Here is a 26,099-nt window from a genome sequence, read left to right on the forward strand (position 1 = left end):
GGAGAAGTACCCCACTCCAGTACTGTTGCCCGGAAAATCCCATGGATGGAGGAGCCTGGTAGGCTGCAGTCTTTGGGGTCACTAAGAGTCAGACGCGACTGAGGGACTTCACTTTCACTTTCCACTTTCATGCATTGGAGAAGGAAATGGCAACCCACTCCAGTGTTCTTGCCTGGAGAATCCCAGGGACTGGGGAGCCTGGTGGGCTGCCATCCATGGGGTCACACAGAGTCGGACATGACTGAAGCGACTTAGCAGCAGCAGCACAGGAATGGTCAGTCCCCACTTTGGGTGGTTGTGTACTAAGAGCACTGTGAGTGCCTGCCATATAGAAAGTGCTACAGAGACGTTGTTACAATAATAATCACGTAGCAGGTATGTGTTAGGACTCTTGGGTGCAAATGGCAGAACCAGCTTAGTCAAAAAATGGAACTGGTGAGTACTGTAAGGGCAGGGGATGAGCTAGAATCACGGTCCTTAAAGTCGTCTGAACATTGGCTTCTGTGGATGCCTTGGGACCTTTTTATAAAATTTTGTTGCCTGGTGAATGAAATGAGGTCTTTCCCAAATCTTTCTCCTCCATCTCGGGCTGTGTCATAAGAACTTTTATCTTCTTCTCTACACCCGTCTTCCTACTCTGCTAAGGAAAAAGGGTGAGGAGAAAGTGAACATCGCTCGGTTCACAAAAATGTGTACAGTAAAGCTAACTTTAATTATTGAGAGGTTTAACTTGAAGCTCACACAACAGGAAACTTCTGATTTATGTGTATGATTCTCATTCCCCATCTGCCTAGTTTTCACTTTTGGTAAGCAATTTTTCGCTATGTTCTGAGGTGTTGTTTTGTCTCTTTTGTCATTCCCGTGGGCTCTGAAGTTGAAATCCAACGGCTTTTCTGCTCTTGTTTCTTTGTTTACTTTGCCACACAGGGCTTCGTTTTGGGTTATTAAAATAATGTATATGGTAGAACATTTCTACTGGAAAGATGAGAAAAGAGAAACAACACCGGAACATAATCTGTTTTCAATTTTGCTGTGACCTGTTTGCTTTTTCTCAATGTCATCTCTTGCTCTTGGTGAAAAATGGAACTCACGATAAATACAGGCTCATGGAATATACTATCACATTATTAAACCCCAACCAGTGGACAGGGCCACCCTCCAGGTCACCATATGGAAAGTATTCTTAGTTTTGGTCTCCATTTCCTTTTGCTTTCACTTTTGGCTATTTTTGGAGGAGATGAAATCACTACTCCATTCTCATTAGTAGACTGGGGAAATTATGTGACTAATATAGCTATTTTGTTTCTGAAACTATTTCTATGTATACTTGTGGAATAGAAAAATAAACAAAATTCACAGACGTGTTCATGAAAGCAGAGACGAGGGCAAGTGTACTAAGTAGCACTTTAGTAAGTAGCTTGTGTGCACACTTAGTTGCTCAGTCATGTCCGACTCTTTGCGACCCTTTGGACTGCAGCCTGCCAGGCTCCTCTGTCCATGGAATTTTTCAGGGAAGAATACTAGAGTGGGTTACCATTTCCTCCTCCAGGGGATCTTCCCAACCCAGGGACTGAATGCACATCTTCTGCGTTTCCTGCATTGCAGGCAGACTCCTTACTGCTGAGCCTCTGGGAAATCTGGGGCCATAAAGAAATGATAGCTTTTGTAGCCGTCGTTGTTCCTACATCTGCTTTGGAGCTTTGCCATATTAATACACAAAGCACCACTGTGCACATGTTCCTTCCGACAATTCAGGATTCATTCTTACTCTGATGGGATCTTTGGAAGGGCCTCGCTCCTTTTTAATTCTTTGCAGACTAGACCCAGGCCACTGTGAACAGAGACTGGTGGGATTGGTCAGCTGCTGTGTTTGCAGGTCAACAAAAATAATAAGCTTTTAAATCTGATCGTACCCCCCAAATACTGTTGTCTGTAGCCTCAGCTTCTGATAATTTCTGATAGCCTCAGCTCATTCTGTGGTTTAGTCCTCACAATTCACACAGAATAGAAGGAGATTTCTTTGCATAGAGCGGGGGCACTTAGACATCCCTGGCTATCGATGATGTCAAATAAAACACAAGTCTGTACTTAGTAGGGAGAGACGTTATTTCAAAGGAGTGCAGGGGTGGGGGGACCGTAAGGTCTGTGAGTGCCTCAAGAATTAGGCCAAAAGGGTTTTTCCTCTTGTAGAGAGGAGTCATCAAGACTAGAAGGATCGGGTTATGGGGAAGTGATAAGATCAAGGATCACAGAATGTTTGACCCAGAAGCCAGTCTGTTCTCTCTCACGAGGGATCGTCTGCCGTTCAGGCCAAGAGAGGGTCCACATTCAGAGCCTGGAGGAAGGAGTGAAGCTTAACGAAAGTTTGGTTAAAAAACATTTTTATCACTGGGCACAGGTGGTTCAGCCAGTCTCATGTGAGGCCAACAGGAGGACCTGGGAGGTCTGTGTCTGGCCTTGCCCTAGGTAAACGACTGTTAGTTGCTCTGTCATGTCGGACTCTTTGCTACCCCATGGACTGTAGCCTGCCAGGTTCCTCTGTTCATGGCATTTCCCAGACAAGAATACTGGAGTGGGTTGCTATCCCCTTCTCTAGGGGATCTTCCTGACCCAGGGATCGAACCCGGGCCTCCCGCATTGCAGGCAGATTCTTTACTGTCTGAGCCACCCCGGAAGCCCTAGGTAAGCAAGGGAGGTGTGCATGTCTTATCTAAGCCTATGAGGAGAGAGAGTGCTTTGCAGTAAGTCAGAGAGTGAGGGAAATTCTTAACCTTCACTGTCTCCCAGGATCTCTGGGCTCAGGTAAAACGCAGCGTAGCCAGTGGCTGGGCTTCTCAGTGAGCTGGTAGGTTTATAAATGCTAGATTACCACGGCATGCTCTAACTCCCCCAGGAGATGGTGGCTCCCTCTCCGCTGGGGACAAAGTGCTAACATTATCATAAGGAAAGTAAACCACAAGAGCAATTACACTCAAGACAGCCTTGTGTTTGCTTTGGAAAGAGAAAAACTCTCCTGAAACCCAACGAAGGAGCCAGCCAGGACCTTCTCTTCTCTGCAAAAGAGAAGCAAAGTTGTGCTCAATAAGGCAATTTTAACAGAGACTCACGAGTGGGGCTTAGATGGGCGGGGGGCGGGCAGTGATTCCAAAGCTGAGAATGGATATCATGGAAGACAGATTTTATTTGCATTTTCATTTGGGCTGTTTGTATTGCTGTTGATATTGTACAAACTGTTAACATTGCTTATTTGTGAATCTGGTCTGCATTTGCTTGGATAATTGTAAAAATATACTCATATTTCTTTCACACATATGGTAAATAGAGTGGTCCCATATGTATTTGTTGCTCTGCCCTGGGTTTGATATATCACAGAAACTGGCAAGAATTCATCTCACAGCTAACAAAATCAGAGGCCACCCCAGAAGAAGACAAAATCTCTTTTGGGCTTGCCCCATCTCTAACCAGTAACAAGAATAGCAAGTCAAGTGTCTATCAACTTTTATCATCTGTCCTTGGGTTTGAACCTCTAACAGCATAAGCTTCAGGTGATACATAAAACCATAAAGACAACCTGACGAAGTCTTCAATACATGTGTATTGCCTAAATTCTGTTTTATGCAATTAAATAAGATAGTGATTTTATAAGGCAGTCTTTTAAAACTCCGGTGTGTGTGTTGATTACCAATCTTTCTGTGTCTTTGAGAACAAGCAGTAAAATTGTAACCCATCTTTTATATTTACATGCCACAGAGATCAATTTTAATATGCACGTTTTTGATAAAACTGTACGAGACCTTTATTCTGGAGTCTCCTTCCATGTCGCTATCAAAGCCATTTTCTCCTCTTTTCCTTTCTTTTTGTTTTTTTCCCCGCCTGGAACGTTTAATCTTTCATATCCCCTCAGCTTCAGTGTACGTGAATTGATGATTGAATAAATTAAGGATAAGCATACTGTTCTGTTCTTCTAAAACCTGTATTTATTGCTGTGATTTATCTGACAATTTACATAAAGCGCTAGTTAGTGCAGCCGAAATTATTAAGTCTTCAGAGAATGAGATGCTCAACTGTTTCCACAGCCCCGGGCAATTTTTCCACATTGATACGCAGGACTCACACAGACCACAACTTGTTTTTTGAATTAAAAATGCATCATTGATGCTAATTTTAAGGAAGTCTCTCTATTGCACTCCTACTTAACGAAACATCACATTTCCTCATTAAAATATCAGCATCCATAATGAAGGACTTTGCTTTATAATTTAAAATGTCCCACCATGTTGAACGCACATTTGAACATTTAAATGTAATTCTGCTAATGTACTGATTAATTTATGTTATTCTCTTCCACTCACGTGGCAGATTTTAATTGCAATTAGTTAGCTGCTGTGGGGTCTCAGCATGCCGAAGGGCTAGGGGGAAGTCTGATCACTGAGGAACAATTACTGGGTCTCCTGAGCAGGGCTGGTATTAGAGGGAGCAAGAGGAACCATCAAAGTTGTGAATCTTAATTCTCCTGGTAAGAGCTATGCTTGGGGGGCCAGCATTCACTTGGAGGAAAAAGCCAAACACGTGGGAATTACCCAAGCGCTGTAATACAATTAAGCTGTCACAACAACTTGGGGGATGAGCCTGTGCACTCTTTCCACGTCTGTCCCAGCTGCTGGGGGGTTGATGGGGCAGGGAGCGTGCTCACACCCGCGTCCTGGGCTTTTGATGTGTGTGATGTGATATACGCAGCTGTAACAAGGCATGGGGTACAACACACGCCTTCCACTTGGTGTTGTCAAGCTACCAATCCACGTAATTAATTTTAAAAAGCCATTACTTTGATCTTCATAAATATGCCCCGGAATCCGATGGAAAACCTCGAGGGGCATTTTCTCAGGATGATGATCGGGGCCAAAATGCAATTTCATTAGAGTCTATCGCTTGTTCCTAAATGAGCGCCCACCCCCACCCCCGACTCCCCACCTCCTCCTTTATCTCAGTGCCTGCTATTATCAGCTGCACTGTTGCATTATGCAGAAAATCTGCTTGCTTACCCTGCAAACAAGCGGCCTTGGTTCAATGAGCTCTTTGTAACGCTAGGCTAAGCTTTGTACTACATTGCTGTAATTTGGATTAAAGTACTTTTTAGTCCTTATGCTGGCTATATTGTCTTAACTATAAGGCATTGGTGTTTAGAAACGGGATGAAAACATAGTCTTGGCAGTGCTTCTAACTAGTGAGGCCCAGAGAGGGGAGCCCTTGGGCCCTTGAACTTGAACTTGGGTTCTAGTCCTACTTCTCTTATTTCCCAGTCTCTCTGGACCTCTGTGTTCTCAGCTCTTGGATGTGGGTAATAAGAAAAGACCCTGATGCTGGGAAAGATTGAGGGCAAGAGGAGAAGGGGACAACAGAGGACGAGATAGTTGAATGGCATGGCTAACTCGATTGACGTGAGTCTGAGCAAACTCTGGGAGATGGTGAGGACTGGGAAGCCTGGAGTGCTGCAGTCCAGGGGATCACAAAGAGTTGGACCTGAGCGACTGAACAACAGCAATAAGGAATGATTCCTAGCTCAGGGTTGTTTATAGGGAGCACGTTTCGAATGCAAGTAAAGGAGTTTTGTAAATATTACATTGCAAGTAGGTTTAAGCCTTGATGTTAGGGTAGCTTTACTTTTTGTTCTTGGAGGATTTTAAAATGTAACAAAAATGCTATCAGAAAGTGTTGAAATAAAAAAACCGCTGTTCTCATTCTTAAATATGTTATTTGTAGTAATCCTAAAACATAGCAGAGTTAAACAGTAAATTTTTTTATGATTTTTTAAAATTGGAAGATAACTGCTTTACAGTGTTGTGTTGGTTTCTGCCAAACAACTACACGGATCAGCCATGAGTATACATATGTCCCCTTCCTCTTGAACCCCCACTACCAAAGAGGAAAAGTTGAAATTTTACATAACCTCCTGCTCCTTCTGCCTCTGTAACTCAGCTTGCTCCTTGCAAAGTCTGGATCATGTAGGTCTCAGAAAGTGGGGAATCACAATACTAGGAACTGGAACTTATCTCACTCACCCTTGTCCTGCTCTTTGCAATCGCCCTAGCCCCTGCAAACCCGCAAACCCGCTTAATCATGCCCATCCGTGTATAAAAACTCTGTAATCCCTTTACTGGGGGCTCAGAGCTTGGAGTGTGAACTCCTCTGGGCCGATCGGCGTAATAAACCGGAGCTCTCCAACTCTCCGAGTATGGTGCTTGTTTTCTCGAGTACTGGTTTCTGTGACACTACCACCCCTCTGCAACCCTGCTCCTCCAGGCTGTCACAGAGTGCTGGGCTGAGCTCCCTGTGTCACAGGGCAGCTTCCCACCAGCCATCTATTTCACCATGGTGATACACATGTTTCAATACTGCCCTTTCAGTTCATCCCACTCTTTCTTCTCCTGCTACATCCACAAGTAAACAGTAAGAGTTTTAACTGTGGTTGAGTACTAGAGTTTTTGAGAGGAATCATGGAAGCTAAATCTACCCTGTGTTCAGTAAAATGAAGCACAATTGCAAGCAATCCCCAAATCTCAGTGTCTTAACAAACAGAAGGCTATTTTTAGCTCCTGCTAACTATCCAGGGAGCTTTGCTGTTTGTTGTCTTACAGGGACCTACCTTGGCTTGTACTGTTTAAAATTGTGGCAAAATATACCTAAGATTGGAGAAGAAATGGCAACCCACTCCAGTATTCTTGCCTGGAGAATCCTGTGGACAGAGGAGCCTGGTGGGCTGCTGTCCATAGGGTCGAACAGAGCTGGAAGCGACTTATCGTGCATACATGCATTGGAGAAGGAAATGGCAACCCATTCCAGTATTCTTGCCTGGGGAATTCCAGGGATGGAGGAGCCTGGTGATTTGCCGTCTATGGGGTCGCACACAGTTGGACACGACTGAAGAGACTTAGCAGCAGCAGCAGCATACCTAAGATGCAATTTATCATCTTAACCATTTAAAAATGTACAGTTCAGTAGCATTAAGTCCATTCACATTGTTGGGCTACCCGGAGACCCTTCCCATTTCTACATGTGTTTTCAAGGCCATCATGGTGGGAAGCAGAGGTATGGGGACATGTGACAGGCCCTTTCATACTTCCTCCTGGAAATGATGCAGGAAGCCTCTGCTCCCATTTCATTGGCCTGTCCAGCCATGCGATCATGCCTGACTTCTAAGAGAGCTGGAAAGTGGTCCTCCAGGCCCCTGGAAGGGCACACAATTAGAAATATTGGTGGGCTGTGTGGATGACCACCACATTCTTCCTCTGTTGAACTTTATTTTAATCATTTTCTGTTTTTGGCTACTTGGCATGTGGGCTCTTAGCTCCCCAGCAAGGGATCAAAACTGTGTCCCCTACAGTGGAGGAGTCTTAACCACTGGACCACCAGGGAAGTCCCCCTCTGCTGAATTAAAAAAAAATGTATATATATATATATCGGAGAAGGCAATGGCACCCCACTCCAGTACTCTTGCCTGGAAAATCCCATGGATGGAGGAGCTAGTAGGCTGCAGTCCATGGGATTGCAAAGAGTCGGACACGATTGAGCGATTTCACTTTCCCTTTTCACTTTCATGCATTGGAGAAGGAAATGGCAACCCACTCCAGTGTTCTTGCCTGGAGAATCCCAGGGATGGGGAAGCCTGGTGCGCTGCCATCTCTGGGGTTGCACAGAGTCGGACACGACTGAAGTGACTTAGCAGCATATATATATATATATATGTATATATCTCAGCTGGCTAGCTCTTGACAGCCTGAGAAGGGGCATCAGGGCTCAGTGAAAAGCTAGAGAATACATGTGGGTCCTAGAGCCAGAAGCTTTGAACTTTCACATGCCTCAGTTTTCTTCTCTATAAAATGGGGACACTAACAGCATGCACCTTCTGGGATTGCTGTGAAGATGAAGATGAGACTGCAGAGAGTGCTGCCAGGACACTGGATAAGCAGGAACTATTGCTGTTAAGAGGGTGGGATGCTGCCTTTGCCAGGTGGAGCCCGGAGCCTGGTGCTTACTGAGAAGTCAGCTGCGTTTTCCTCCCCACTTGTCCACAGGCGGCAGGCTCCTCAACCCCTGGCCTCAGGCAGGTACTGCTTATTCCAGCCTCCCATGGCTGTGGTTTTCAGGAAGACTCAGCTATGGGGTGATATCTGCTGTACTGATGCTTTTGAACTGTGGTGCTGGAGAAGACTCTTGAGAGTCCCTTGGACAACAAGGAGATCAAACCAGTGAATCCTAAAGGAAATCAACCCTGAATATAAACTGGAATTACTGATGCTGAAGCTGAAACTCCAATACTGGCCAACTGATGCAAAGAGCTGACTCATTGGAAAAGACCCTGATGTTGGGAAAGATTGAAGGCAGGAGGAGAAGGGGACGACAGAGGATGAGATGGTTGGATGGCATCACCGACTCAATGGACATTAGTTTGAGCAAACTGCGGGAGTTGGTGAAGGACAGGGAAGCCTGACATGCTGCGGTCCATGGGGTCACAAAAGTCAGACATGACCGAGTGACTGAACAGCAACTGCTGTAAAGAGGAGGAGATACGTGGCAGCGAGGGGATTCCTCTAGAGAGAGAGGGCTGAGTTTCTGTGGCCCCCTCACTCTCCAGCACCACGTGGGCCTGAGCAGTACCCTTCTGTGACCTCCTCAAATGCTCTCTTTTCTCCAAGACCCTAGGGGTCAGGTGATGAGAGAGTCTAATCATAAGTAGGGCAAAATTATCAGTTGCACAGAAGGGGACTCAGAGCCAGCCTTTACTTCATTTAAAGAAAATAGAAGCCAGGCCTTCCCTGGTGGTCCAGTGGTTAAGAATCCACCTTCCAAAGGAGGGGATTCAGATTCGATCCCCGGCAGAGAGCCCCCACGTCGCAACTACTGAGGCCGTGTGCTCTAGAGCCCAGGCTCTGCAAGAGAAGCCAATGCACCGTAATGATGATCCAGCACAGCCTAAAAGAAAATAAAATAGAGGCAGTGTCACCCTTCACCCACTTGGAGATCTGTGCAGCGAGAGTCATGCCATTTTGCCAGCTAGCACCACCAGCTCTTCACAGATAGCTGGTTGACCACAGAGATTTCTTTATGGTAGGGGGGTTTGGATGCAAGAAAGAAGGCGGTAATCTGAGCCAGTGGTATCCTTTTCCCTTTTGAACTTTTCCTTAAATTGTAGCCATCCTCAGAGTTCCAAATTTCCCTGCAGTCAGAGAGCAGATGCAGTGGTGGGGGGACCCTCTGTGTGTGTGTGTGTGTGTACGTGTGTGTGTATATGTGTGTGTGTGTACGTGTGTTCGTGTGTGTGTACACATGTGTATTCATTTGTAACAAAGAGCCCCAAACTGGGTGGCTCAAGCCATAGAAAGATGTTGACTCATGGTTCCTGAGGCCAGGAGTCTGAGATCAAGGTGTGGTTTCTTGAGGGTCTGTCTCTGCCCCTCTCATTTACAGGGACACCAGTCGCGTAGGATTGGGGCCTGCTCTGATGACCTCACTGTAACTTGGTTACTTCTGTAAAGACCCTAACTCTGAGTTGGGGCCCCTGCTGGGGTATTGGGGGTAAGGACTTCAATGCATGAATCTGGGGTGGGGGCACAGTTCGACCCACAACAGCATGCACTCTGTGTGTGTGGGCTGGAGGATGGATTTTACTGAACAGTAACCATGATGCTAAAGCTGAAACTCCAGTACTTTGGCCACCTCATCCGAAGAGTTGACTCACTGGAAAAGATTCTGATGCTGGGAGGGATTGGGGGCAGGAGGAGAAGGGGACGACAGAGGATGAGATGGCTGGATGGCATCACTGACTTGATGGACATGAGTTTGAGTGAACTCCAGGAGTTGGTGATGGACAGGGAGGCCTGGCGTGCTGTGATTCATGGGGTCACAGAGTCGGACACGACTGAGCGACTGATCTGATCTGATCTGAACCTCTTCGGGGGCCTCCCAGGCTAGACCAGAGGGGAAGGGGCCAGGCCAGCTGGGCCTCCTGCAGGTAAACCGGGCCCTGCTTTTTCCAAAGGCCTTTAGCCTCTCAGCCACGTACACGGTGGGGACATCTCCTGTGCTCCCCACCTGTCCTGTTTATTTCCAATCCCATTTTATTCAAGTTATGGGATTAAGAGGCACTGCCGGTGTCTCCTGACCACTCAGTGGGTGATGGGAACACCCTGCAGTCTAGCTTTCAGCCTCTGCCTCCTGGCCACTCTTCACTACCTCCATGGCTTCCCAACAGCGGGACTGAGTTTCAAGCCTCCAGGGCCAGGCAGGTGTACAGGTGGACAGGTGGGGCAGGTGGACAGGTGGACAGGTGGGGCAGATAGACAGGTGGACAGGTGGGCAGGTGGATAGGTGGGGCAGGTGGACAGGTGGGCAGGTGGACAGGTGGGCACCAAGTAAAAGTCTCTATAAGGGGGAGGCTCTGCTCCCCAGCTTGCTCTTGCTTTATGGAATGTGAGCCTGTGTTGACAGCTTTCCTGGAGTTTTACATGAACCATTCCAATTTTTAACTTTGGAAGCTAATGAGAAAAAAACGCCCCACTGTGTGGGCTGAATTGAATAGTACCTGCGACCCGCGGGCCAGTGGTGTGGCTGACAGATGCCGTCTTCCTAACTGGAGGGATGTCCTAATACCATGTACCTGTGCTGTTTGCTTACCTGTTTCCCCTGTATCCCTGGCTACTCACGCTGAGCCTGATCTGCTGGCCTGTCCAGACCTCTCTGAGGAAGAGTCCCCGGCCACTTACTTGTGGGCCATTCAACTCTCTCCTTCAACTCTCTGCCTCTCTTCCTCCTCCTCTCCTGGAAAGGACCCTTAGGCTTACTGGTTAATCGAGGATTATCCAAGTCTGTCCCAAGGTCCTTAATTTGCTCATCCGCAAAGTCCCCTTTGCCATGTGACCCAACACAGCCACAGGCCCTGGGGGTCAGGCCGGGGGTCCTTGGGGACCATTGTTCTGCTCCGCATGAGGACTGATGGGTGAGAACGCCTGCTCGGGACTAGAGGCTGCACCACAGCCTTTGTGCGCGTGCCCAGAGCCGTGAGGCAGGCCCTGTACTGTCCTCACAGACAAGGGCGTCCAGGCTGAGAAAGTGACCCGCAGAAACTGAGGCAGTATTTGAACCTGCCCTGCACACTGGAAAGAACACGGGTTTTGGAGCAGGACAGGCAAGCATGTGAGCTCAGGTTCACACCCTGCTTAGCTCTGTGACTCTTGGTAACTCTGAGCTTCGATTTCCTTACACACGTGTCTAATTTGCAAAATGGCGTATGACCCTGATTAGGAGAACCATGCTGATTAAACACAATTGAGACCATTCCAAGTTTTTTAAAAAAACAACTGGAAAAATAAGAACAAAGCCCAGACTTTGAATCCCACCCCCGATCCCTCAGTGTACTAGATGCTGGAAAAAACACAAGATTTGGAGCAAGACTGATTTGGGTTCTGGCAGGAGACCTGGGTTCAATCCCTGGGTTAGGGAGATCTCCTGGAGAAGGGAATGGCTACCCATACTCCAGTATTCTTGCCTGGAGCATCCCACGGACTGAGGAGCCAGGTGGGGCTACAGTCCATGGGTTGACAGTCAGACAGGCCTGAGGGACTGACACTCTCACTTGCTTATCATGGAGCAGGCTCACTGGTGCTGGACCGGTATGTTTCCATTAGCTGATAAATATAAAGTTCCTTTTTCTTCTGGTAGTCTATTAATCACCTGTTCAGGAGCAAGCTGGGCCTGGAGGATATACATACGGGCATGACGTTTGCCCTCATCATTCAGAGGAGTGGGCGCCTGTATTTCCTGCCAAGTCTGCACCCCCTCCGTTGTTTCAGGTTGGAGCGATGGACCAGAAAAGGCTGTGCCAGGCGCTTCCTTCCACTGTCTTCTAGAGCTTTTCGTGCTGCCTCTCATGCATGCTCCACGTATCCTAGTTGCAGGACCATTCCTCTCCCCTGCTCCTGGCATCTGGCCTATTTCACCATGCCCTGTCGAGTCTGCCTCCTGAGGGTCTCTTCTGCTTTCTCTCCATGCCCACTGTCTGAGGTCATCATCACTTCTTAACTGGGTGTGGATCTTCCTGATGGAGTTTCCTGATTTCAGACTTATCCTCTGTCATCCATGGCTCCTACTTTGTAGACTCCTGAGCTCTCTCTCTCTCTTAATGTTTTTTTATGTTGTGGTCACATCATATAAAACACACTGTTTTAGCCACGTTTAACTGTACAGTTCAGTGGCATGAAGCACATTTGCATTGTTGTGTAATTCTCACCATCATCCATCACCTGAATTTTTCACCTTCCCAAACTGAAACTCTGTCCCCATTAAACACTAACTCCCCATCCCTCCTCCTCACCACCCCACCCCTCCTCCTCACCACCCCACCCCATTGGCCCCTGGCATCTACCACTGCACTTTCTGACTCTATGAACTTGACTATTCTAGGGACCTCGTACAAGTGGAACCAAAAGTATATGTCTGCCCCATCCTTGGGTCTTTTCATACCATTCCTGAGGTTCTCAAGGCAAGAATGCTGACGTGGTTTGCCATTCCCTTCTCCACCGGATCACCTTTTGTCAGAACTCTCCACCATGACCTGTCCATCTTGGGTGTCCCTACAGGGCATGGCTCATAATTTCATTAAGTTACATGAAACTGTGATCATTTTGGTTGGTTTTCTGTGATTGTGGTTTTCTCTCTGTCCTCTGATGGATGAGGACGAGGCTTGTGTAAGCTTCCTGATGGGAGGGACTGGCTGTGGGGAAAACTGGGTCTTGCACTGGTGGGCGAGGCCAAGCTCAGTAAACCTTTAACCCAATGTATGACTCTCTCTCTGCCTCACCCTCCCCTCCCTCCCTCCCTCTGCCCGTGAAGGCAGATGCTTTCTAAAAATTATTATTGTTGTTAATATTTTTACTTGCACGGGGGCTTCACATTAAAGAAATAAAAGCCCAAAGAAGTAGTTAGACTCAGAAGCTTATATACCATCTTAGCAAAGAGCAATAAACTGTGAGATGACTGTACAAAGAGAGGAGGGATTTGGGCTCCTAAGGAGGGTAAATTGTGTGAAGGTTTTATACAGGGAAACTAATGGAAGACAGGAGTTATTTTAGTGAGGTGTGTGTGTGCAGACTTATCTCAGGACTGATGTTCCAGTTTCTTTCTGGCAGTAAAAACTCCAGGGACAAGAGACTTATGGCAGTCCTCATTTCTCAGAAAATCCTGCTTTTATTCAGATAAGGGAAGTTCTGAGAAGGCTTCTTTCTACACCAGTTTATTCTCAAATGACTTCAACTCAAGATAATCCCTAGGCCAAAGTGACATATTTTGGGATGGCATTTTCCAATTTCTTTCAGCTCTCTCATATGGCCAAGGCCACAGTATTTTGCTAATCCGCTTTATCTGTTTCCTCCTCTGGTGGAGGAGCTCATCTAAGTACAGCATGATGAATTATTTATCTTTGTACCCAAACGCTGATCACATCCACAGATCCCGAGGCAATTGGTCAGGGGTACTGCCTGGGCACTGGGGTATTCAAAAACTGCCCCCATGATTCTAACCTGCAGACCGAGAACAACTGCCTCCAACAATATTTCAGATCTCAGTGTTTTCCCAGCAGTCTCACCAGTGCCTGAGAATTGATGTTGGAGATGGAGGGGCAGATGCTGAAACCAACCTCTGGCTTTGGTTTTGTTGTAAAGTCAGACTGTATGTGGGGGACAAGGTGGGTAAGCTAAGTTGAGACCTAAGATCTGATGGGTGACATATTGGAACCACCACTGCATTTCAGGCCTCACAACTAGAATTGATTTTGGGGTGTTCCCTAGACATCTGTTCTCTCAGTATGAGGCTGAGAACTTTGGTGGGGGTCTTTCTATTGAAGACCAACTAGATCCTAATTAATACCTACTTTTTGAAGAATTGCTTAGCTTGAAGAATGGAGGGGATTTTTCCTCCTGCCTTCCCCAAAGGAGCAAATGGTGAGAGCCTCTGAGTAGTAATTTAGCAGGAGGAAAAGGGTCATCAGGGGAGCAATTGACAACAGCAGCATCTTGGTCTATGAGTGGGTACCAACTGAGGGCCAGCAGCTGGAGGGCAGTTGACCAGAAAACTTGGCATTGATTCATTGGTGCTGTTATTGTCCCATCAGTAAGTTGTGTCTGATTTTGTGACCCTGTGAAGTGCAGCATGCCAGGCTTCCCTGTCCCTCGCTATCTCTTTGAGTTTGCTCAAACTCATGTCCATTGAGTCAGTGATGCTATCCAACCATCTCATGCTCTGTTATCCGCTTATTCTCCTGCCTTCCAATCTTTCCCATCATCAGGGTCTTTTCCAATGAGTCGGCTCTTGGTGTTGGGTGGCCAAGGTATTGGAGCTTCATCTTCAGCATCAGTATTTCCAATGCATATTCAGGATTGATTTCCCTTAGGATTGACTGGTTTGATCTCCTTGCTGTCCAAGGAACTCTCAAGAGTCTTCTCCAGCACCACAGTTTGAAAGCATAAATTCTTCAGTGCTCAGCCTTCTTTATGGTCCAACTCTCACATCCATACATGACTACTGGAAAAACCATAGCTTTGACTATACAGACTTTTGTTGGCAAAGTGATATCTCAGCTTTTTAATACACTGTCTAGGTTTGTCATAGCTTTTCTAGCAAGTGTTTTTTAATTTCATGACTGCAGTCACCGTTCACAGTCATTTTGGAGCCCAAGAAAATGAAATCTGGCACTGTTTCCACTTTTTTGCCATCTATTTGCCGTGAAGTGATGGGACCAGATGCCATGATATCCGTTTTTTTGAATGTTGAATTTTAAGCCAGCTTTCTCACTCTCCCCTTTCACCTTCATCAAGAGGATCTTTAGTTCTTTTTCACTTTCTGTCATTAAAGTGGGATCATCTACGTATTGATTCATTGGAGTAGTATTTATTGGGTAAAATGCACAGATTAAGGGAAGGGCAGAGCCAAATCTCACAAGGAGGACCTTGCCCTTGGGCTGGGGGGGCTTTGAGCGACGTGCTTTGGGAAGGGATACAATAGCAATATGATGTGGCAGAACTTTGGCTCCAGAGCTGGACTGTCAACTCAGTGTTCATGGATGAAGAAGTGTAGCCCACCCCCTGGCATGGTCAGAGGGCTGCAGGCCAAGCTTTGAGGTTGACTAGGATTGATTGCCTTAAGCACTGAGCTGGTGGCTGGCTTCCATGGTACTCTGCAGGCAGCCAAGTCCTTTTCTAGAAGGCCAACTTTCAGAGAATCTGTTTTGGACAAGTTAACCCTTACCAGTCATGGCGAAGGCAATGGGAGACATCAAGAATATTCAAGGAGATTCAGGAAAAAACAAAATAGAACTTCTAAAAATGAAAACTTTAATTGTTGGAAATAAAAAGAAAACTTCAGGGGATACTTCCCTGATAGCTCAGTTGGTAAAGAATCCACCTGCAATGCGGGAGACCCTGGTTCAATTCCTGGGTTGGAAAGATCCCCTGGAGAAGGGATAGGCTACCCACTCCAGTGTTCTTGGGCTTCACTTGTGGCTCAGTTGGTAAAAAATCTGCCTGCAATGCTGAAGACTTGGGTTCAATCCCTGGATTGGGAAGATTCCCTGGAGAAGGGAAAGGCTACCCACTCCAGTATTCTGGCCTAGAGAATTCCATGGATGAGTCCACAGGGTCACAAAGAGTCGGACATGATTGAGGCCACTTTCACTTTCACTTTTGCAGGGGATAAAGAAACAGTGAGTTTGACAAAGCTGAAGAGGAAATTACTGGTTGATATGTTTGAAGAAATTACTCAGAATACACAGAGAAAGGAGATGGAAAATATGGCAGGAAATTTAAGAGGATGAATAGAATGACAAGTAATATGACAAGTCTAAGGGATTCTAGGTGAAAGGGAAGAGTGGATAAAGAGAAATGATATTTGAAGAGATTATTGCCAAAAATTTTCCAAAATGTTGAAAGAGATGAAAAAATAGATTCCATTTCTACATATAGCACAGTGAAACTTCAGATACTAAGGCCAAAGATAAGATTTTAAAATTGGCAGAGTAAAGATAGATTACTAAAAAAGACAGGCTGTTAGAAAGTAGATGTCACAATGGCCATAATAGAATAAATAGAGTAACATCTTTACGAGAAAAAATACGTATCATCTTAGAATTCTTATACCTAGCAAAATTACCTTGTAAAAGTGAGAGAGAAGTAAAGAGATTTTCAGATAAAAAATGCATAGGGTTTACCACCACCAAGTTACCATTAAATAGCCCTCTGAAAAGTATACTTCGGGAAGAAGAAAAATAATTGAAGAAAGAAGGTCTGAGAGGTAAACAGGAATTGTCAGCCAGTAAAATGGTAAACAAATACGTTTAAGCAAAGTGTTTCTAGATAAGTGAATAATGATTACTTTTTGTCCTTAAAAAAGACCCAGAAAGAAAGCACTTGTTAACTGTAAGCTTGTTAACAATATTAGGGACCAAACAGTAAATCTGCCCTGAAGTTCTTGTATTTTTGGTAAAGAGCTTAAGATATAATCTATTACTAGAGTTTGTTAAGTCAAATGTACATAGTATAATTTCAAAGGACTCACTAAAAGAATAGGTTTAGGGTGTTTTAATTTCCAAGCTTGTAAAGGTAATATATGGAAAAGTAGTATGAACGCAAACATATCCTCAGTCAATTCAAAATGAAGACCAAAGGGAAAAAAGCACTGAAAGGTGAGGAAGGAGAATAAATGATGCATGGAAAAGGAGAGACAAACAAAAATTAAAAAATAAGATGGTAGAAGCAAGTTCAAGTTAACCTCAAAAACAAGAAATAAGCTAGATTTATAATCTAAAAGCGGAGAAGGCAATGGCACCCCACTCCAGTACTCTTGCCTGGAAAATCCCATGGACGGAGGAGCCTGGTGGGCTGCAGTCCATGGGGTCGCTAAGAGTCGGGCACGACTGAGCGACTTCACTTTCACTTTTCACTTTCATGCATTGGAGAAGGAAATGGCAACCCACTCCAGTGTTCTTGCCTGGAGAATCCCAGGGACGGGGGAGCCTGGTGGGCTGCCGTCTATGGGGTCACACAGAGTCGGACACGACTGAAGCGACTTAGCAGCAGCAGCACAATCTAAAAGAGATTTTCAGAAAAGCAGTCAGATGGGAAAAAATCAAAACGATTTTAGCACTATGATGTTTTCACAAAACACATTTGTAAGAACAGAAAGGTTGAAAGAGGATAGAAATATACATTCTTGTCAAATACAATTAAAAAGACTGTTGGACAGCCAGATTATTATCAAACAAAAGTAGACTTTAAGACAAATGGCATTATTAGTGACTTATTAGTGTCATCACTTCTTAATGACAAAGATTTAGTTCACTCTAAAGACTTAATATTTTAAACATGCATGCACGTAATAGAATACCTTTCAAATATATGAAGCAAAACTGTTAGAACTAAACTGAAGAACTGACAATGCATCAGCACAGTGGGAGATTTCAACATATCTCTCTGAATTATTGATACATCAAGGAGACGAAAAGATGGTAAACAGGATCTGCATAATATAATTACTGTTCTTGATTTATTGAACACGTGTAGAATTCTTTTCTGAGGTGCATTCTTTGCAAGCAAACGTGGAACATGTACAAAAACTGACCACATGGTAGACCTTCCGCAGATATCAGCCACTTTCAAAGAGTTGGTATTATTCAGACCACATTCTCTTTTCTCAGTGTAGTTAAGTTAGAAATCAGTAGTAGGAAGATGATGCTTCCCTGGTAGTTCAGACAGTACAGAATCTGCCTGCAATGCAGGAGACCTGGGTTCAACCCCTGGGTTGGGAAGATCTCCTGGAGAAGGGAATGGCAACCCACTCCAGTATACTTGCCTGGAGAATCCCATGGACCGAGGAGCCTGGTGGATTACAGTCCACGAGGTCACAAAGAGTCGGATGTGACTGAGCAACTAAGCACACATAGTAAGAAGACTAAGTTGAAAAAACAATCCCTGTACATTTAGAAATTAAACCACACATGTAAATAGCCCAACGGATCAAGGAAGAAACCATAATGCAAATGACAAAGGCGATCTATAGTTGGGAGTTATCCAACCTAGAGCTGTATGCCCTTGGCCCAGGGAACCTCACGGCAGAGATGACCTTGAGGTTCTGACAGTGGCTCTGGGAAGCTTCCTAGGATTGACACTGAAGTGAAGGAGGCAAGAGCAATGGAATTGCTGAGCTGTGATTTCTGTTTTCTCTATTGCTAGGTCAAATGGTTTAAATTCCCTCGCTCGGGTTGCTTCTTCTCTAATTAAGGATAAAACATTTCTGAGTTGAACTGCAGAGCTCTGGGAAAACAACACACTGAGCAGAACTTGGGAATGTTGGAAGGAGGCCCGACCTGGCTTTGGGCACGCCTGCTGTGGTGGGAGCCCTCAGCATCTATAGCTTGTTTTGTGGCTACTAACACGCAGGCAGGGCCTAGAAGGCGCCACAGGAAAGGACACTTGATGCTGGAGGCCATTTGATGTCCGACTCTTCGCAACCCCGTGGACTAGACAGTCCATGGGATTCTCCAGGCCAGAATACGGGAGTGGGTAGCCTTTCCCTTCTCTAGGGGATCTTCCCAACCCAGGGATCGAACCCAGGTCTCCCACATTGCAGGCGGGTTCTTTACCAGCTGAGCCACAAGGGAAGCCCAATGCTGCAGGCAGCTCGCTGTGATTTAATCATCAAGAGGGTTCTCTCCTGCTCAAGTGTTCAGACTCACCCGTGAAATGACTTGGAACAGGTGAGCTACTGACTGCTATTTAGTCACTAAGTCAAGTCTGATTCTTTGCAACCCCATGGAGGGTATCCTGCCAGGTTCCTCTGTCCATGGGATTTCCCAGGTAAGAATACTGGAGTGGGTTGCCTTTTTCTCCTCCAGGGGATCTTCCTGACCCAGGAATTGAACCCACATTTCCTGCTTGGCAGGTGGATTCTTTACTGCTGAGCCACCTGGGAAGCCCTAAGTGAGTATCCTGGGCTTCTGTTTCTTTCCAGACTCCACATTCCTTCCTCCACTTTTGGCTCCTAGTTACTTTGGAGGAGGCCAGGATAGGAGAACCCCATATTTGTTTTCCTGCCTTAACAGACTGCAAGGAATGAGGAGGGGTGCGTCTGTGCCAAGCACGTGCAAACCTGCATCCATGAGCCCCTGTCATTTCAACCCTAATCCTCTAGTACGTCGACTGGAGCCCTGTGCTGCTTTCTGCATCCAAAGGCCCATCTTGCCAAGGTAGGACCCACCAATCCAAGTTCTTTTTCAATGTATTCAAATTAGAACACATTTGAGGATGCTAGAGAATCTTTCCTCTATTCATCATTCACCAAGTCAAATTGCTTCATATTATTAACTGAAAAACTAATCCTAAATGATTAATCCTAAAATTATAATAGGGAGTGAAGTGTTAGTCACTCAGGTGTGTCCGACTCTTTGCTACCTATGGTCTGTCCATGGGATTCTCCAGGCAGGAATACTGAAGGGGGTTGCCATTCCCTTCTGATCTTCCCGACACAGGGATCCAACCTGGGTCTCCTACATTGCAGGCAGATTCTTCACCATCTGAGCTACCAGGGCAGCTAGGCCAATATATATATATATTAGAATGTCAAAGAGCCCACTTTCCAAGTGCAAATGATTTAATGCACAAATTGCTACATGGGCCCAAATGCTGATTATTTCAACATTTTATGAAAGTTGCATCAATATGAACTCTTTTAAACTGACTTTTTGTGCAGGTGGAATTGAATCTGTTCTTCAACTGGAAAGCCCTGTTTGGCTTTCTAAATCTGAATTTTGAGGTATAGCCAAATTTCCTGGAAATTTAAGTGGTGCCTTTTCCAGGTGGTTAGTAGCTGATGTTTACTTCTCAAAATGGAATAAATTCACAAATTACATCTCTAACCAAATCCTGCAACCAAGTTAGGGTAAATATTCTTTCATTCTCCATTTCATACACAGTTCAAAATAGGCAGAGGAAAGAAACATCTCTCTGCCTTTAAAAGGCAATTTTCAAAAATGAATTGAGCAGAATAATAATGTCTGAATAACGACAGTAAAAAGAATGGTACAGCACATCCTACATGTAAATGAAGACATAAGATTACTGTGTCTTATTCAAAACATATCTAGGTTCTAGAATAAGAAGGTGGGAACATACAGATGGATTACTTGAGGCAAGAAAGGAATCCAAATGGAGTGTTCCTTTGTATTCCTGACAAAACTGATATTATTTCCCTATTTTCCCACTTGCTCCTGGCCAGTACTGTAATTAAAAGGCCTCCCTCCAAGGAGCTCAATGTGCTTTGTGGACATGGTCTAATTAATCCTCCTCGCTTAGTCTGTAATGTCCACAAGCTGCAGGCCCTCCTCTGTCGAGAGAGGAGGCTGCCCGTTGTAGGTACGTGCGGCAACATCTCGGGCCTGGTTTATGTAAAGTGACGGCAGCTGTTGAACACAGCCTCTATTTCCCAGGAGCTGTGAATGCAACTTCTCTTCAGCGCCAGGGCCAGTGTATGCCAACCGAAGGGCCAAAACCCGCCTGTCGGCAACTGGTGTACATGTTTGGCAAGCAGCAGCATTGACCTTGAGGTGTGCCAGTCACCTTCAACCTTAAAATCCCCAAAGGGCCAAGTGAGCCTGGACGCATTCCCCAGACAAACAGAGGCTAAAATCCATACCCAGAAGAAAGATATTTTCCTATGGTATTGACTTCATATTGTGTCCGACGTGTCTGTTCTTCGTCATATGGTAAAGTTAGAGTGATTAAGGTTTGGAAATCAACCCATGCTTTTCGGAGAAGTAACTTTAAATCACTTTGCTTGAGGTCACATGAGTCAGATCAGCAAAGTCACAGTCTGAGGCTGCATTTTGCTGCCCAAACTTCACATCCCCCAACCCTGGCCTTGGTCACTGAGGCGCAACCAAGCCTTGAAGGAAAGACTTTTACATTCACACTTTTAAATGTAAAACTGGAAGATTCACTCTTTTGTATAATGCTCTGCTTTCTCTATTGTGGCTGGAGGCAGGCCTGTACCTAGATAGTAAGGTATGTCAGAGATTTCCAGCCAATCCATCTTGCTGAATGAATCTTTTTCTGCGTTAGATGTTGCCCTTTTCTGCCTTTTTTCTAGTTTTATCTCTTGTGAGGAGGGACACATCATTACTAGGTTGACTGCATGGATGATGATTATGGGTTCTGTTTTCTGTGCAGTTCTGATCCTGATTGTATTAAACATTCTCTTGGCCATTTCAGTACCAACAACACGTTGGGCTAACTGGTTCCAGCAGCTGTGTCCACTGCAATGGTGGATTTGCTTCAATCCTGGGTAATTTGAGTCCATCTTAGAACCCCCAGAATGTCTGTCTGGTTAACTTACTCTTGTGTACTTTTTATTTTCCCATCTGTTATTTTCTCCCTCACCTATATCATTGTCTGAGGTCTATGAAGGTAATAAGATGCTGGGACAGGCTTCTAAGGAAGGGTCACTGGGCCAGTTCTTTCTGAAATCCTGAAGAATATTTTCTGGCCATATGTTGCTGTTGTTTAGTCACTAAGTCGTGTCTGACTCTTTTGCAACCCCACAGACTGTATAGCCTGCCAGGCTCCTCTCTCCATAGGATTTCCCAGGCAAGAATACTGGAGTGGGTTGCCATTTCCTTCTCCAGGGGATCTTCCTGACCCAGGGATCGAACCCTTGTCTCCTGCATTAGCAGGCAGATTCTTTACTGTTGAACCACCAGGGAAGCAGAACCAACAGAAAAAAAAAGAGCCTATTATATTTGACTCAGTAGTTCTGCTTCTGCAAATATATTTCAGGAAAATTTTCTCAAATAAAATGAATATTCCAGAGCAACGTGACTGTTTGGGTGATTAGTTTTTACTAGTAAGACAGTTGAAATACCCTAATATATTCAACAATGAGGTAATAGTTAAGCAGATAACATACTCTCATCCCTCAACAAAGCTGATGAAAGCATTCAAACATAATGAGCCCGTGGACAATCGCAGAATGTTTTGCTGCCTGACACCCACTTACGTCTACTTTAACCAAAGAGCCTTGCCTTCTGTCTTGCTCCAGGGGGTGGGACAGGGGACACAGATTAAACCAATCGGAGACTGGTTTGGTCTCAGAGACTGGCCATCATAAGACCTAACTCAGTCTAATCATAGTGAATCTCCAGAAATATTCTGGAAATGCTCAGACTAAGATGCACGTATTTCCTGCTGGATGAAGACAGTCATTTGTTATGTTGACAACAGAAGCCTGGCCTAAATCAAATGCAGATGCCAAGGTTAAAACAAGGTTTAACCAGATGCTAGGAATGGCAACATTTTACTGAAGAGTTAACCACAAGAATGTTTTGGAGGCTGTGATGAGACTTGACCTGTCTCTTTGAGGTTATTTTGGGTTGTCAAGAAATGTCAAATCAGCACTTCATTTATGAATTAAATGAGTAAATAGAGAAAAGATGATTTATTGGGGGTGGTGGAAATTCTCCCCTAACTTTAAAATGTAGCTCTCCTATAGAACATACAACATTGAGAGGCTGGAACAAAATAATAACTGAAGGTTTAAAGTTAATCCGATCGTCACCCTCCAGAGTAATCTTTGTTAACTGAGATGGAAAAAAGTCACTTTCCTTCCAGACTTGGTTGAGCCTCAGTGACCAAAGCCAGGACTAGGGGACTGAGGCAGCAAAATGCAGCCTCAGACTGTGGGTTTGTTGATCTGACTTGTGTGACCTTGAAGTGACTCAAAATTACTTCTAAAAGCATGGGTTGATTTCCAAAGCTTAACCACTCTAAGCTTACCATATGATGAAGAACGGACACGTCTGACACAATATGAAGTGACTATCATAGGAAAAAATATATATGTTTTTTTCTAGGTATGGATTTTAGCCTCTATTTGTCTGGGGAATGCTTCCAGACTCATTCGCAGCTGTTTGGGGATTTTAAGGTTGAAGGTGACTGGCACACCTCAAGGTCAATGCTGTTCCTTGCAAAACATAATAAAAGCTTGTAGAAGGCCGAGGGCTGTGTGAGAAAATTAAGTATTGATTGAGGAGGAGATATGATGTTGTGCAATGTAGTTATTAGGCTCAATTCAGTGCTGTTAATTTGAGACCTCGCACTTTCTCAGAAGATTACGCCGGTTAACAATACATTATTGAAGTCTGGGGAGCTTTCGTCCTCTGATCGCTGTCTCCTCTTTTCTCGGCTGTGGAAGACTGCTTTGCCAGTCAATATGCTTTTATTGAACATGCTTCATAGGAGCACTCCGCTCAGATAGCATCACTTTCAGGAGTTTGTAATACTTGGCAAAGTCAGCTCTCCTTCCAAGCACCCTCTTCCTATCAAGAAGTCAGTCATCCCCATTTCCTACTCCTACAAATTATAATGGGACCTCAGCAAAGGAGAAGAAAAAGAAATTCATTCTTTTTTTTTTTTTTGCTGACCCTCTCTCTACCTAAAACTATTTTTTTTTAGGGCAGTATCATTTCCAAGGAAGTTGGAATGGACAAGATCCGTGAGCAAGGGGAAGAGATTGGCGGTACCTGTAACTCAGAACAGCACATGGAAACTTATCCTCCATAAAATCTTAGAACTTTCTAGAAAGGACTTTAGAAACCACCTGGTCCAGTTACTTCATGTTACAGGTAAGTCCATGAGCAAGTCTCAAAGTTGCTGTGAGATGTTCAAACTTCTTAGCTAGTTAGTGGCAGGGCTGGGAAAGTACTCTGAGTGTCTTGACAGATTTTCTTCCCGAACAGTTGCCTTGACTGTGGGTAGGGAGAGGATCAGAGCCAACAATCCCTTTGTGAACATCTACGCTTATAAAAATCCAAATTTACATTAGCTGACTTTCCTCCAACCTTTTTAACTTTATTTTTTTTTACAAGTTTTAAAGTGTATGCTCCAATGACAGTTATTATAAAATATTGGATATATTCCCCACATGGTATAATATATCCTCGTAGCCTGTCGTACCCTCGATAGTTTGTACTGCCCACTCTGCCAGCCCTAAACTGGCCCCTGTCCCACCACTGGTAACCACTAGCTTGTTCTCTGTGAGTCTGCTTCTTGTTTGTCATATTCACTAGTTCGTTGTACTTTTCAGATTCCACATGTAAGTGACATCATACAGATTTCGTCTTTGACTTACTTCACTTACTCTAATGACCTCCAAGTCCCTTCAGGTTACTGCAAATGGCAACATTTTGTTCATTTCATTGGTTGAGTCGTGTCCCATTGTAAACATACACCACGTCTTCTTTGCCCATTCATCTGTTGATGGACACTCAGGTTGCCTTCATTTCTTGGCTCTTGTGAATAGCGCTGCCATGAACATAGGGTACTTTCCTCTAACCTTTAAATGTTCTATGCAGGTCATACATAGACTTCTGACAAACTTGGGCATGGTTTTATGGCATTTCCTCACAACTGTGTTTCATAGAGAGGTAAGCTTTTAACTGTACTCACTTCACCGAAGACAAAATTGAGAGCCAGAAAATATAAGTGGCTGGTCTCAAAAGGCAAATCCATTTATGGTAGGCAGAGTGATGCTCAGGCCTAGGTCTTCATACTGTCAATTCAGTGCTCCTTCTACTGGTCTACGCAGGCTCCGTGCCTTACTCTAAAATCTGTCTTCCTATAAGACTGCAGGCATTTACTTCTCTTATTGTTTCTCCTCCTTCCCCTAATCTGTATGCCCTGGCAGAGGCTAACATGTGCTTCATCTTTTAACATGAACTGTGACTTGACGCTCATGTTTAAAATTGAGGCGAGAACCATAATATCATTCCTGGCGTCTCTGGGCATGGCAAATATTGTGCTGATGACTTTCCTCGGTGTTTGCAATCTGTTTCATTACAGCTAATGTGGACCTGACATACAATATATGAGTCATTTATTAATCCCTCCAAATTTACACTTGCTGAGGCTTCTGCAGCCTGCTCAGTGAACACATCCGCTCTCACCTGTGATAGGAACCATGCTACCTTAGAGACCGATCCTACCCCCACCCCGGCCATCCTCCGTGACCAGCTTTCTTTCCCAATGAGAATCGCTCCATTGACAAGGGCATCCAGTATGGAACTTCCCTCTGAAGTGATTGCAGTTTATCTTTCCAATCAAAATGGGAACAATTTGTGCTGTCTTAGGACTCCAGAGCTGCTGTAAATTCACGTAATAGATTTTTCAGTGCCTAGTAAGATAATTGCATTGGGGAGAGGACTGAAGCGAACGCTGGGAGCTGTGAACGCGGGGCCCCTCATTCCATGCGGCTTCCAGGGTGACCTAGAAACCGGGGCTGGAGGAAGACAGCTTTGAATTCCTCATGCTAAATTAGTTCTGAGATGCTTCTGGGCAAAGACTGCCAGCTGAACTCTGTTTTGCCAGTGGGAATATTTATAATGAAATGTAATGAAGTAAAACTTAAGTCCTAAATTGCCCCAACACGGAAGCACTAAAATTGCAATTCTGGGTATAGTGACACCTCCAGTTACCGAAATGTGAAGTTATTCTCTTTGGAAAATGACTTCACTTTGAAGAAATGAATACTGGCTAAGGGTTATGACACACACACGGGGAGCTTCAAATCCGCTCCCTTGGGTTATTGCTGACCTCAGATGAGCAAATTAGACTCACCGCGTCTCTCTCTCTCTAGAGGTAGTCACACTTAGCAACAAGCCTTGTTCTGGGGCTTATGCATTGGCTGTGAAACATAGTCAAACATTTCTAAAAATGTGAATACGAATATGTTTAAATTCAGTGTAAACCACTGAATGTGGTTTGGGAGTGTTTGAAGCAGTGGTAACAATTGATGGGTTGCAATTCTAAAACCTCTGTGCTATCACCTTTATGTAAGGACGCTCATTGCCGTTGCTTCAGAACTAATTCCCAAGAGCAAAGAAAATTTCTAACACAAGTTATTGGTTGCTTTGATCTTTAGTGAATGAATTAATTTCTTCCTTTATTCAAAGAATACTTACTGTGTACTCACTGCCATATCAGGTGTCACTCTTGATAAGAAGGCCTCAACTG

General features: G+C 44.8%; 1 long non-coding RNA gene across 1 annotated transcript in view; it reads left to right on the forward strand.

Annotated features, from left to right (window-relative positions):
- LOC147362013 (uncharacterized) overlaps positions 1–26,099 on the forward strand; it is a 137,079-nt gene that overhangs the window by 77,604 nt on the left and 33,376 nt on the right. Inside the window, exon 3 of the long non-coding RNA XR_015138443.1 lies at positions 23,544–23,713. This is a non-coding gene — a long non-coding RNA (uncharacterized LOC147362013). The remainder of the gene's footprint in view (positions 1–23,543; positions 23,714–26,099) is intronic.

The sequence above is a fragment of the Bos grunniens genome, chromosome 12, assembly GCF_055505025.1.
Source record: "Bos grunniens cultivar Pamir isolate PY7600 chromosome 12, Bosgru_T2T1.0, whole genome shotgun sequence".
Taxonomy (NCBI): domain Eukaryota; kingdom Metazoa; phylum Chordata; class Mammalia; order Artiodactyla; family Bovidae; genus Bos; species Bos grunniens.